This window comes from Rhagoletis pomonella, unplaced genomic scaffold (assembly GCF_013731165.1).
Source record: "Rhagoletis pomonella isolate Grant_MI unplaced genomic scaffold, Rhpom_1.0 Rhpom_scaffold_00001, whole genome shotgun sequence".
Classification (NCBI taxonomy): domain Eukaryota; kingdom Metazoa; phylum Arthropoda; class Insecta; order Diptera; family Tephritidae; genus Rhagoletis; species Rhagoletis pomonella.
Genome location: NW_023458555.1, coordinates 75092220 through 75105040, shown reverse-complemented (window position 1 = coordinate 75105040; position 12821 = coordinate 75092220).

Sequence of the window (12821 nt, the reverse complement as noted above, 5' to 3'; positions counted from 1 at the left end):
TATTATTATTAATCTTAACATAAATTAATAAAGTAAGCAGTAATGGAAAAATAATTACCAAATCCCTTTTTTATTGTACATACATTACGTGGTATTGGATTCCACATATACGAGGTATTTATATATGTACTATCTGAGTATGTATTCATTTGAAGTGGTCTTTAGCCGACCATGTATATTATGTATTCTGTATATTATAAAACAAATACATACATATGTAAGTAATATTAATACAATGACTCCAAATATTCTCACTTGGTTTCACTGCTGGGACTGCCACTGCTGCTGCTACTCTTCTCAACCTCGACAGGTCTAGCTGGCCTATGTCTTATAACGAACCTAATTTTAAAGTTTTTTGGAAATACATATTATACAAAATAAAACCAAAATTGTGTATTTTTTTCTCACTTATCCATAGAATTGAGCCCGTATAAATTAACTTGAAACACCAATTTTGCGCGGAATTATAGTAATTTTTCGCGACTTCTTAATGACTCTCGTATTATTCAAATGTCATTTCAGGTACATACTATGTAGGTGTGTGCAAAGAATATAGAAATAGTGTAACTGCGGGGCCGTTTCAAAAACTTGACGATTAATTCAACGCGATTTATTAAAGACATGAACCAATAATAGTTGCACCCTCGAACTTTTACATGTTCTTTTGCATATGTAAACACATGATTATTATCGGAATAATTCAAATCTTGAGTTGCCATTTTAGTAGTAATAACTTTAGTTAAATAACCATATTGAGCACAATAAATGTATTTGTTTATACTATTTTTCAAAGATTTAATTATTGTATGTATACAAAAATTAGAAACTACAGTAAATGTTAAAATAACCAAAATGGGAAAGATCTTAACAACTTCACAGGCAAGAAAAAAATAATCAAAATTAGTTAAAAGTAACCAAAACGGCAACACTGATCACATTACAAATTATGCATATCATCCTCAAGAGAATGGTATGGTAGAACGATTTCATAGGCAGTTGAAAGCTACGATAATGGCTAGAAATGGAACCAACGATTGGTATGATGGGCTACCGATAATACTTCTTGGTTTGCGAACGGTGTATAAAGAAAATATTTCAGCCACACCATCTGAGATGGTTTTGGGCAAAATTTACGCCTACCCGGTGAACTTGTGGTTCCATCTGAAGAAAATGTTTCTCCAACTGAAGTTTTAGGCAAATTACGGGAACATTTTAAAAATGTTAATTCAAATTTAAAGCATGATCAAAATTTTGATACAAAGGATTTGGAGACTTGTAAATTTGTTTTTATGCGTGTTATTAATAAAAGATCATTGCAGCAACCATACGAAGGACCTTATAAGGTTGTGGAAAAAAACAAAAAATATTTTAAACTTGAAGTAGATAATGAAGTTAAAACAATTCCGATAGACAGCCTAAAACGAGCAATCATTAAAACAGAGCTAACCGCTGAAACAAACAAACAAATGAATAACAAACAAAGAAACGAATTACTTTTAATTTATATAAGATTAATTCTCTAGAAGGAGGAGTATTGTAGGGTTCAAATTTAACGCAACCATCTGCAGCAGAGAAATTTTGAGTGCCATTTTCTAACATGTGGCAACCCCTTGCATGGAACTAAAGCTATGTTGCACACCCAAAGGACAAGCCCATTATTTTAAGATCTCATTTTTTAAAATCGAACGAACGATACAGATTTTACGATATTTAATGCAACCATCTCCGGACTTGAATAGGAAGTTTGACTTCAAAAAGTTACCGATTGGCACAGGCCTCATTTTTTTTAAATCGAACGAACGATACAGATTTAACGATATGGTGTTAAATATTTAACGCAACCATCTCCGGACGAAGAAGTTTGACTTCAAAAAAGTTACCGATTGGCATAGGTCCAGTGATTGAGACTTTTTAAGAAGTGTGCATGTATTGGTATTGCCATGCTAGTAGGAACTATTGGGTACATAATTTTTTTAAAGTACTGGGTACTGATACACACATCTCTAATGCATTTTGTTTTTACCAATACCATGATTCAATAATTAAAGGTTAGATAATTATTGACAGCCGGGGTTGCATTTACGAAGGACAGAGAAAGGGGAAGAATGAAATCCCTTGTTGCGAAAATGGTAGTAGAATAGTACGCAAAGTAGGCACTTAGTAGAGAAATTCCTTTTGTAAATTTTAATGTTTTTGAAGGAAATTGGGCATTTTAAACGAATCATTGAAAGAAATATTAAGATTTCTTCGTGAATTACGTAATCTATGTGCTATTTAGCGGTATAAAAACTGAAAAAGAGGCCAAAATTAAAATAAAGCTACTATGAGTTTTATGTAAACATCGAGTTTAAAAACAATTTTTATTTTCATCAGTTAAATGTACTTTATATCTTCTTCTTATTTGGTGCTGTAACCGACTAAGCGATTTTGGCCGAGTTCAGCAAAGCACGCCAGTCGTTTCTCTTCTGTGCCAACTGACGCCAATTGGAAATTCCAAGTGAAGCCAAGTCCTTCTCCACCTGATCTCTCCATCGCAGTGGGGGCCTCCCTCTTCCTTTGCTGCCACCAGCTGGTTCCGAGTTGAATACTTTCAGAGCTGCAGCGTCGGTGTCCATTAAATGTTGAACTATAAAAGATAGCGACGCTCACACATGTTTCGCAATAACATATGAAGACCCTGTCGAATAATTGAAATCAAATCATGCATCAAATCTATGCATGTCAACGCAAGCAACACATGCAACACATGCGACATAGTCAGCATTACAAATTACACTTTATATACGGGAAGAGATTTTGTAAATTTTTTATGCACCTATTATAGTAAAATGCATTCAAGAATTGTCTAATTAAAAGCCTGCATATATTTTCATCCAAGGCAGGATCAAACAGTATTAAAAATATGCTACAGAAGCACAACAGCGAATAACAGCTTAGCTAAGTAGCAACGACATGCTAAAAGAATTCTTTTGAGATGGAATGACATGACATAACACCTTGTTTGAGTTCATATGACATAGCAATACATGCAATTTTTGAAAGACATTTTTACAGAAAATGCTTAATTTTGCAGTTGTTTAGTATCCATTCGAACAAAATGGTCACGCCAGCGGAGCCGCTGTATTTTAATTACCTGCATTATCTCCATGTCGTCGTAAAGCTCATACAGCTCATCGTTCCATCGCCTGCGGTACTCGCCATCGCCAACGCGTAAAGGCCCGTAAATCTTCCGCAAAATCTTTCTATCGAATACTCCAAGAGCCGCCTCATCGGATGTTGTCATTGTCCATGCTTCTGCGCCATATACCATCACGGGAATGCTAAGTGACTTATAGAGTGTGGTTTTTGTGCGTCGAGAGAGGACTTAACTCCTGAATTGCCTACTCAGTCCAAAGTAGCACTTGTTGGCTAGAGCGATTCTGCGTTGGATTTCCATGCTGACATTATTATCGGTGTTAATGCTGGTTCACAGGTAAGCGAAATTCTCTACTTTCTCGAAATTATAACTGTCAACAGTAACGTGGGTGCCAAGGCGCGAATTTACTGACTATTTATTTGATGACAGGAGATGCTTCGGCTTGTCCTCATTTACCACCAGACCCATTCACCTTGCTTCCTTATCCAACTTGGAAAAGGCAGAACAGACTTCGCGGTTTTGTTACCGATGATGTCGATGTCACCGGCATAAGCCAGCAATTGCACGCTCTTGTAGTCAATTGTTCGTGAGCGGTTCAGTTCTGAAGCTCTTATTATCTTCTCCAACATCATATTAAAGAAGTCACAAGGAAGGGAGTCGCCCTGTCTGAAACTCCGTTTGGCGGTGAACGGCTCGGAGAGGTCTTTCCCAATTCTGACGGAGCTGGTGGTATTGCTCAATGTCATTTTACACCGCCGTATGAGTTTTGAGGGGATACCAAATTCAGACATAGCGGCGTATAGGCAACTCCTTTTAGTGCTGTCGAAAGCGACTTTAAAGTCGACAAATAGGTGGTGAGTGTCGATCCTTTTCTCCCGGGAATACCTGATCTATGGTGAATTTGCCAGGTCTAAAGCCACACTGATAAGGTCCAATCAGTTCATTGCCGGTGGACTTCAGTCTTTCACACAATACGCTCGATAACACCTTGTAACCTATGCTTAGAAGGCTGATCCGGCGGTAGTTGGCGTGAATGGCGGTGTCGCCTTTCTTTTGGATTGGATTCGAAATAGGATGAGGTTGGAAAGCCGTAATTCAATAGTTCAAATAAAGTGTTATATGAAGGCTCATCCGAGGCTTTGCCTGGCTTCTTCACTAGAAGTGGTTTTTACGTGGCGGGTCCCAAACTCAGCGCACAACCAATTGCTGGGACAATGTACTTTATTTGCATATACAAATATACATATTGTACAAAAACGAATAATTCGTTTTCAAGCAACACGGTGCCAATGCTAAGGGAGCGCTGCGAGAGAGACAACTGTCAGATTATCTAACATTCACTTATTGAATCATGGGCTAGGTCGGTGTTATGCAAGAATGATATAATACAAGACTGCGCCCATCGGAGAAGATTTTTTAGAATAAATTATGTCTGACTGCATTTGCGAGAGAGAAAGGCCAAAACTCGAGTAAGAATGGAAGCAGAAATTTTGCAAGAAAAACCTAAACAAGTTGCACAAGTGAGACGTCATACAAACTGCGATTCTGCCAAATTCAAAACGCAAGTAAGAATGGAAGAAGAAATTTTGCAAGAAAAACCTTAACAAGTTGCACAAGCGTGACGTCATACAAACAGCGATTCTGTCAAATTCACTGAGAGAGTAATAGCGGCACATAGATGGGCGCCAACTTTGTTTTCTACATTGCGGGTATTTTGCAGACAAACTTTGGTTTGCTAAATTAAATGGCTACCGCTACCTACTGCGTAGTTTGCTCGGAGTGGTTACGGCGCGTTTACATTAGACAATGCTGTCAAGACAATAAGGAAATACGTATTAGTTGTCAAAAACCCTGATAATTTTCTCCGTGGCGTAGGCGTCCTGACAATAGTTATGACAATTCATTTTGAGCAAAATGTCGCATATCGCGTGAGCTATATAAGCTAAAAACTTAAAAAATAATAAAGAGCCAAAGTTACAAACACACCAGCGTCTCTTGTGTTATTTTAGATTTTTTGTTATGAATTTCTCTTCTTTCTTGCACAAGACGTCAAAATTACTATGTGCGTACGTCAAACCATTGTCCGATTTATTGTCTTGAAAGTAATGAAGACAGCGGTTGAGCAATTGGAAAAGTATGCATGAATTAGTGAAAAAGTGTGCATGTATTGCTATTGTCATGACAGTATAGTCCGGTGTAAACCCCAAGTCATGATTCAATAATTAAAGTTAGAAAATTATTGACAGCCCCGGTTTGACACTCTCTTACAAATGGTTGTATTTACTAAGGACAGAGAAAGGCAAAGAATGAAATCCCTTGGTGGGAAAATGGTAGTAGAAAAGAACCCAAAGTAGGCACTTAGTAGTGAAATTCTTTTGTAAATTTTAATGTATTTGCAAGAAATTTGGCATTTTAAACGAAATATTGAAAGAAATATTTAGATATCTACGTGAATTATGTAATTAATGTGCTATTTAGTATCAGTATGAAAACTGCAAAAGGGCACAAAATTAAAATAAAACTACTATGAGTTTTATGTAAACATCGAATTTAAACAATTTTTGTTTTCATCAGTTAAGTGTGCTTTATATGCTGTCGCGTACACGTGTCGCCCCTTTTCAGGCCACCATTGTGGTTGCCCTGGCTAGCTCAGTAATTAGGTGGTCGGGATCCTTTTGATATAGCACAGCACCCACACCGTAATCAGACGCGTCAAATTGCACGAAGAAGCGTTTAGCGAAATATGGATGTTTAATCACAGGTGCGCTCGTTAGCGCTTTCTGTAAATTATTAAAAGCTTCCAGGGCTTGCGTATTCACTTCGAATTTTTGGCCCTTCTTCAGCAAGTCTGTCAAAGATGCTGCCATGGCCGCAAAGTCTTTTATGAAGCGCCTATACCAGCCGGCGGTTCCGAGGAAACTTCGGACGTGCTTGACCGTTTTCGGTATCGGAATGTTTTGGATTGCTCTAATCTTTTCAGGGTCGGTCTTAAGCATACCGCCAACGATATACCCCAGGTAAGGCAGCCTTGTAAAACAAAAATTAGATTTCCATAAACCTATGGTTAAATTCGCATCTTTCAAACAGGTGAATACCTCGCTTAGGATTTTTAGGTGCGAATCAAAATCTGGCGCAATGATCAGCAAATCATCAAGATATATGAAAACGTTTCCTTTAAGCTTCTGAGGAATTACGCAGTCCATTAGTCGGCACAAGCGCTGCGCGGCGTTGCATAAACCGAACGGCATCGTTACAAACTGATACAGGGGCCATCCAGGTACCGTGAACGCAGTGTATGGTTTGCATTTGTCCTCTAGCTCAATCTGCCAAAAAGCGAATTAAGATCAACACTGCTTATAAAGTGGGTGTCGTCGATGCGGCTGAGTATGCCTTCTATGTTCTGCAGCGGATAGGCGTCGTTCACGGTTACAGCGTTCAGTGTCGAGGCAGAAGCGATTTTTCCCCGGTTTACGAACAATTCCAACATTTTATCTACTTCTTCGTAAACGATCGCTTGCATTGCCGGGGACAAAGGGTAGTGGAGGTCTTTGATTGGCACCGCATCGTCGACCAGCTTGATGGAATGCTTTTCAAGGTGAGTGCATCCTAACCCATGTTCTTCATAAGTTTTGAAGCCGCTGACCACCTGCTGTAGACGTTGTTTTTGCTCCGCCGAAAGAATATGCAGGACACGCCGCTCGTTCTTATCCTCTTCGGAAGTTGATTTCATCTATTGATATCACATCTGGAGCCAACTGGAATGCGAGCCAGAAATCCACCCCTAAGTAGATCTTTTGTTCAAGGTGAAGGCATAAAAAAATTTTATATTTTGTTCTAAATTTTTGTACTTTACAGGTAAGGTGAGTTTGCCTAACACATTGTGTGAGCGTCCTCCAGCCGTTTTTACACTCGAAACGTACCGTTCAATTGATGCGTCTAGTTCTTCTATGAACTCCCTACAGCCACGGCCCAGGATGCTTACTGATGCGCCAGTATCTAACAATCCGCGTGTACGTATGCCATGGATTTCGATTTCGGCATAAACGCGCGGATCCGCTTGATCTGCGCTCTTTACTGACGACACAACCTTGCGGCGCAGCAGCATACGTTGTCGAAACCTATCACGCGCCTTTTGAATCTTCCGCGAAACCCTTCGGCGTCCCATCAAGGCGCTGTCGGCGAAAATGCGTTGGCGTGCTTCCAAATACTTCCTCATTCTGTCTTCGTAAGATGGCGTACTCACAGTTTTGGACAACTCTTTCTTTGTGTTATTTTTGATTTTATCAAGAATGCTAATATTTTTTGTACTTCCAGGTGGTTTTGTGTCACGACTTAGCCCGTCGGCAGTTGGTGTGTTGGTCGAGGCATCTACTGGTGCGGGGTTTGAGTGGAGCGCGATTCCCCCGTCGTAATGGCGTTCCGTAAGGCGTTTCCCGCTGGGTTGCATACCGGACATTTCGGTATTATGACAACTAACTTCCCACATTTGAAGCAAAATATTCGACGCTGCATGCAATCGGTGAAGAAATGGCCTTCCACACCGCAATTCCAACACGATACCTTGCTGCGCCCAGCTGGCTGTCTAGCCGCGCGTTGGTGGCGTATTTCCTTCACGGTGACTTGACCCTCATCACCGAGAGAGAAATGTTCATCGGCTTCGATCGACATGATTTCATTAAAGTATTGTGATCGTGGAACAAAGCCACTTGTTAGTGTGCGATCCCTACGCGGAAAACACCGTTCCACTTCCTTACATTCCAACCACAGCTGCTCGAGTGAACACGTGGCAATGGGATATACTATCTTAGCCAACGATTCGCTCATATTCCCTTTCACTAATCGGATAATCTCGTACTCCGGAATTGGATTTCTAAGTCGCGAGCGCAGTGTACCAACCACGTGAAAATACTCGTCTATGGATTCACCAGGTCTTTACTTCCGCGCAGTCAACTCCCTCAGAAGCTCGAAGTCGGTGTGTTGTGATGCGATTTGACGTCGAAGTGCGGATTGCAAGGCAGGCCAATCAACTTTGCCATGTGACTTAATATAAAGCCAATACCATTCACGCGCCTCCCCACTCAACAACCTATGGAAGTCGCGTAGAATTTCTCCCCATGAACACGCGTATTGTTCTTTTAGATATTCTAACCGAAACAGAAAATCTTCAACTGACATTGAACCTCGGTTACCTTGATAATTTATCCCCCATTTTTCTATGTTAATATCCGATCGACTAACATCTTTATTGTTTTCTTTTACAGACCTTGGACGACCGCTTTCAGGGGGGACTGCCGGGATTGCTGCATCTAGTGTTGGTGGTTGGCGAACTGGTGGTGGATCGTGGTAAGCCAGTGAATATGTAGCTGAGTGCAATATTACAACAAAGTTGTTTGCATCTTGTGCGGTGTGATTAATAACCTTATCACTCCCAGGTACAACACTGTCTGACCGTCTCGACTCCAAGGATTCGATGCTGGTACTGTGTTTCCTCTTTTTGGGCATTCGCTTGCGCGCCCAATTATCGAAACCTGGCGTGCCTGCCCGTGAACCTGGTGCTGTTCTAATTAGCTCCTGCATATTCTCACGCATTTCGCTCATCAGACACTTTTGTGCTTCCGCGATCATTTCTTTTAGAACCGGTGCTATTTCATCTCGGATATCACGAGCCTTGGTTGAATTGCCTATGGGAAGCCGGTTGGTCCCGCCATAAGTAGTTGGAGGAGGGTGGGGAAAATTCAAGGGGGGTGGTTGTGGTAGTGTTAAGAGTTTTGATTGGGCCTCACTCTGTTTGGGAACCGCCCCGGTATTCTTAGTTGCACCTGATGTATTGTTTGGAGCTCCCTGTACTGTGTCACTAACAGTTGATCTAGCGTTATTATTACCCCCTATTTGAACTGATAGGTCTATGAAGGCAGGGTCGTTTGTGCTGGGCTCCTTTTGTGGAGGCCCGTTCCCTGGTGGATGCATATTCGCTTTTTATGTGTTCGCTGGGGTATTGTAAGCACTTTGAGTGTGTGTCATTCAAATATAAAAAAAAAATTGCCAAAAAATATACAAAACAATCTATTATTTACGACGAAGAGAGATTTTGGTTCGATGTTGACTTATGCGATTTCATAAAAACGGGGAAGGGCTAGATGATTTTCTGGGTTTTGAGGATCGGTTGACCAAATCCTTTTCGGGGAGTGATTGGAGCACTAATACGTCGTTCCTGCGAGCAACAATATGCCAGTACGGTACAAATAATAAAAAAAAATCTAAGTTAAGGAACAACAAGAATCAATATGGTTATGCATCGTAATTGATTGTTAGTTGCGGTCATAACGTAGTTTTACACTTCAAAGCAGCTTAATTACTTTATGCATCTATTAGGACTTTGATTAAAAGCAAAAAAAGACATTTACATCTTGAACTACTTTCCAAACAAAAAAAAACATGAACCATAAAAAAATGCATTGTGGATGGAGATGCTAATAGTCTAGACTATTCATGTCCAGCTATGCCATCTTAGGGTTATTGCCGGGGCTTGGCCAGCCTACAACTCTCTTAATACCGATGCGGTTGAACTCAGCACTAATGCTGAAAGCAAGCCATCTGTTTAGGAGGAGAATGCAGTTCAACCGGACCCTTTTATTTGAAAGATATAACAAAAAAAATACTTTTACAGGCTGAAATAAATTTATACACGAACTTTGTATGCATGTATATAAGTATGTGTACTTATGTTCGGTATGTGTTTTTATTGCGCTGCTTTGGACTAGGCCCACAGCGTTATTTCCAAAATACTTAATTCGCGGGCGCCAATTTCAACCTACGGCGCTGGTGTTATTTCCGGTGGTTTTTGTTTGGGCGCCATTTTAACTTTGTCGCGTATACGTGTCACCCCTTGTCAGGCCACCATTGTGAATGCCCTGACTAGCTAAGTAATTAGGTGGTCGGGATTCTTAACCCTTGCCACAATGGTGCCAGGCGGACGTGGCGGCACGTTCACTGGCATATCTCACCCACAGGAAGCCCACCCATCCATCGACCGCCTCATGTGTCTCCTAGCGGCCTCCCTTTTGCCATGCTCCAATGCCCAACTTACCCCCTAGTCATCTTTGCCTCTCCTGTTTAAGGGATTAAGTACACATTTTAAATTCTTTTATAAACACAATAAAATTTATTACAAAACATTATATAAACATTATAAGGATTAAAAAACAGGAAGAAAAGGAAATAAATTTAAGATCGGTTTCCGGCCGCCACAACAAAAAGGAACCAATCAAATTAATCTCCGTTTATATACGTATGTCAAGCAAACAAAATAGAAAACCTGCCACCCTACCTACAAGAGCTCTTTTCGGATGGTGTGAAGGGTTTCCGCTAGCCGGATATTCCCCGCTCAGAAACTACCAAAATTTACCCTTTTGTTTGGGTTCTTCTTGCCTGGCGGGCACAAAGACAATGTATATAAGTATGTACAAACTTTTTAACAAGTTACCTAAGTAACGAAAATGTATGAACATATATATTACACATAATTCAATGATCTAAAAAAAATTAATATATTTGGGACTATACTTGGGACGCGCAGTGTAACATTTATTCCTTACACAAGCTGCTTATTGCTCCTCGATCCGAGCCTACAAAAATTCCTTTTAGCAAAATATCCCTCACGCAAACGCTTTTGTACGGAATTCTACTATACTTAAGCCTAGCACTCACCAGCGAACTGTGCCGTGCCCTTTTTGCCTTCACACCGGGGTGGTCCACCTTAATCTCCTGGCACACTAGGGACACACAAAAATTTACACTACCACCTGACAAAGTCTATCTTTTCATCACTTTTGTGGGGGTGGGGGGGGGGGGATTCTTCCACGGGTCTAATTTTTGTGCCTTATCTGATCGTCACCGGTGCTGCCCAATCCGCCTGCCTTTGTGAGGGTAATCTCGGCTTCTGATGGTCACGTTCTGCCGGGCGCTTAAAGATGATTGTGGGCTCTTCACCTACACTCCTCACAATTCTTTTGTTTTCGCCTCGCGACTTTGTACGACGCGTTTAATATGTTTTTTTTTTTGTTTTTTGTTGCAAAAAAAAAATGTTTTCACTTTACTGCACAAAATGCTGCAAAAAAAAGGCAAGGCTCAACTAGCGCGCACTGTACGAACGTTGTAATGACACCGGCAATTATTTTCTTACGGAACTCAGCCGACCCCCTTTTATATGCTATTTGTCAGGCCCCCGTGTCTTCTAAACACCGTTCTTTCCGCTTTCTTCACTGTTCACGATCCGGTCAATCGTGGTATCGCGCACCCTATTGCTATCCCTCTCCTCGAGATTTTCCCCAAACTCTCCAAACTACAACTTTAGTCTGGCAGCATCTGCCCATCAAAAGCTTCATAATTTCCCTTTTTGGCACTTCTGCTTTCTTTGACGTTTCTTCAAGAGAACAAAAATAAGATCAGCGCTGGGTAAGTAAGTAAAACATGGTATTTTAATTTTAATGATTTATTATCGGCACTAACTCTTTTCAGGTGGTCCAGGGGTAGCTACTGTGATATTTAGGCAAACGCCCAGCGTGGGGAACACCCCTACCCTGACAATGCATATTCAAATAAACACATTGTTCAAAATCGTAAATTCTATTTCACATGAAAGCTGCACCTTTTCAAGTAAATTTGCAAAGAAGCAACATGGTGCCACTGCTAAGGGAGCGGTGCTAGAGGAACAAATGTCCGTATATCTAACCTTTAATTATTGAATCATGGCCCTAAGTAATACCATGTTCGGACCGACAACGAAAACACTTTGAAAACGAGTTTTGGGATTGTGGGCTGAAAGCTGTTCGCACCGGCTGTTAGTGTTTTCGATGACATTTCTTTCATCCTTTGTTTTTAGTTTTGCTACGAAAAAACAAAATCAAAATCTTTGTCTTTCATTTTTTATCATTAGCAACCTTTTTCTTTCGTTCATATTTTAATTTCGCCATGTAACGCAGCTTTTCACTTAATGCGACTGTGTTTGTGTGAATGTGTATCCGCCGGATGTGAAAGCAGCTATAATTTCTATGAGCCACCCAAATTTCAAGCCAAGGGTGTGAAACCTTGCTGACGGCGGTTCGATAAGGCAGTTCTGAGCATGGATGTATGTATATGTGTATGCCTTAGTATAACTACCATTTGAGTGGGAATTTAAACTTCGTGATTTTGCGGCTACGTGGTTGAGGAACGTCTTCGGCTTGACCAGCTCTAATAAAATAGCGCTAACGGAAGCTGAAGAAGTTAGTCTCATAGAAATACGGTGTCGGGAAAGCGTCGAGCGGTCGTAAGAGTCACATAGGTGCTTAAGATAGTTATTTTTGTATACAACGGTGCTGGTGCGATCACGTAGTAGTTATATATATATATATATATATATATATATATATATATATATATGTATATACGGGAAACGGGTGATTTAAGTGCAACCAACGGAATCATTGCGGGTACCGTCACTCCGGAGGACCACCGAACCGGCTAAGACTAAACCATAGTTGGAGCTGAGGTAAGCGTTAAGTAATTTAGTTTAGTTACAGGGGGGCCATCTACATAGGTACATGCGTGCGAACGTGCCTACTTGTTTGCATGTACTTATGCATGTATGTAAATGTGCATGACCATCCACATCGAATATTAAGTGCTAATCAAATATAAATTTTCC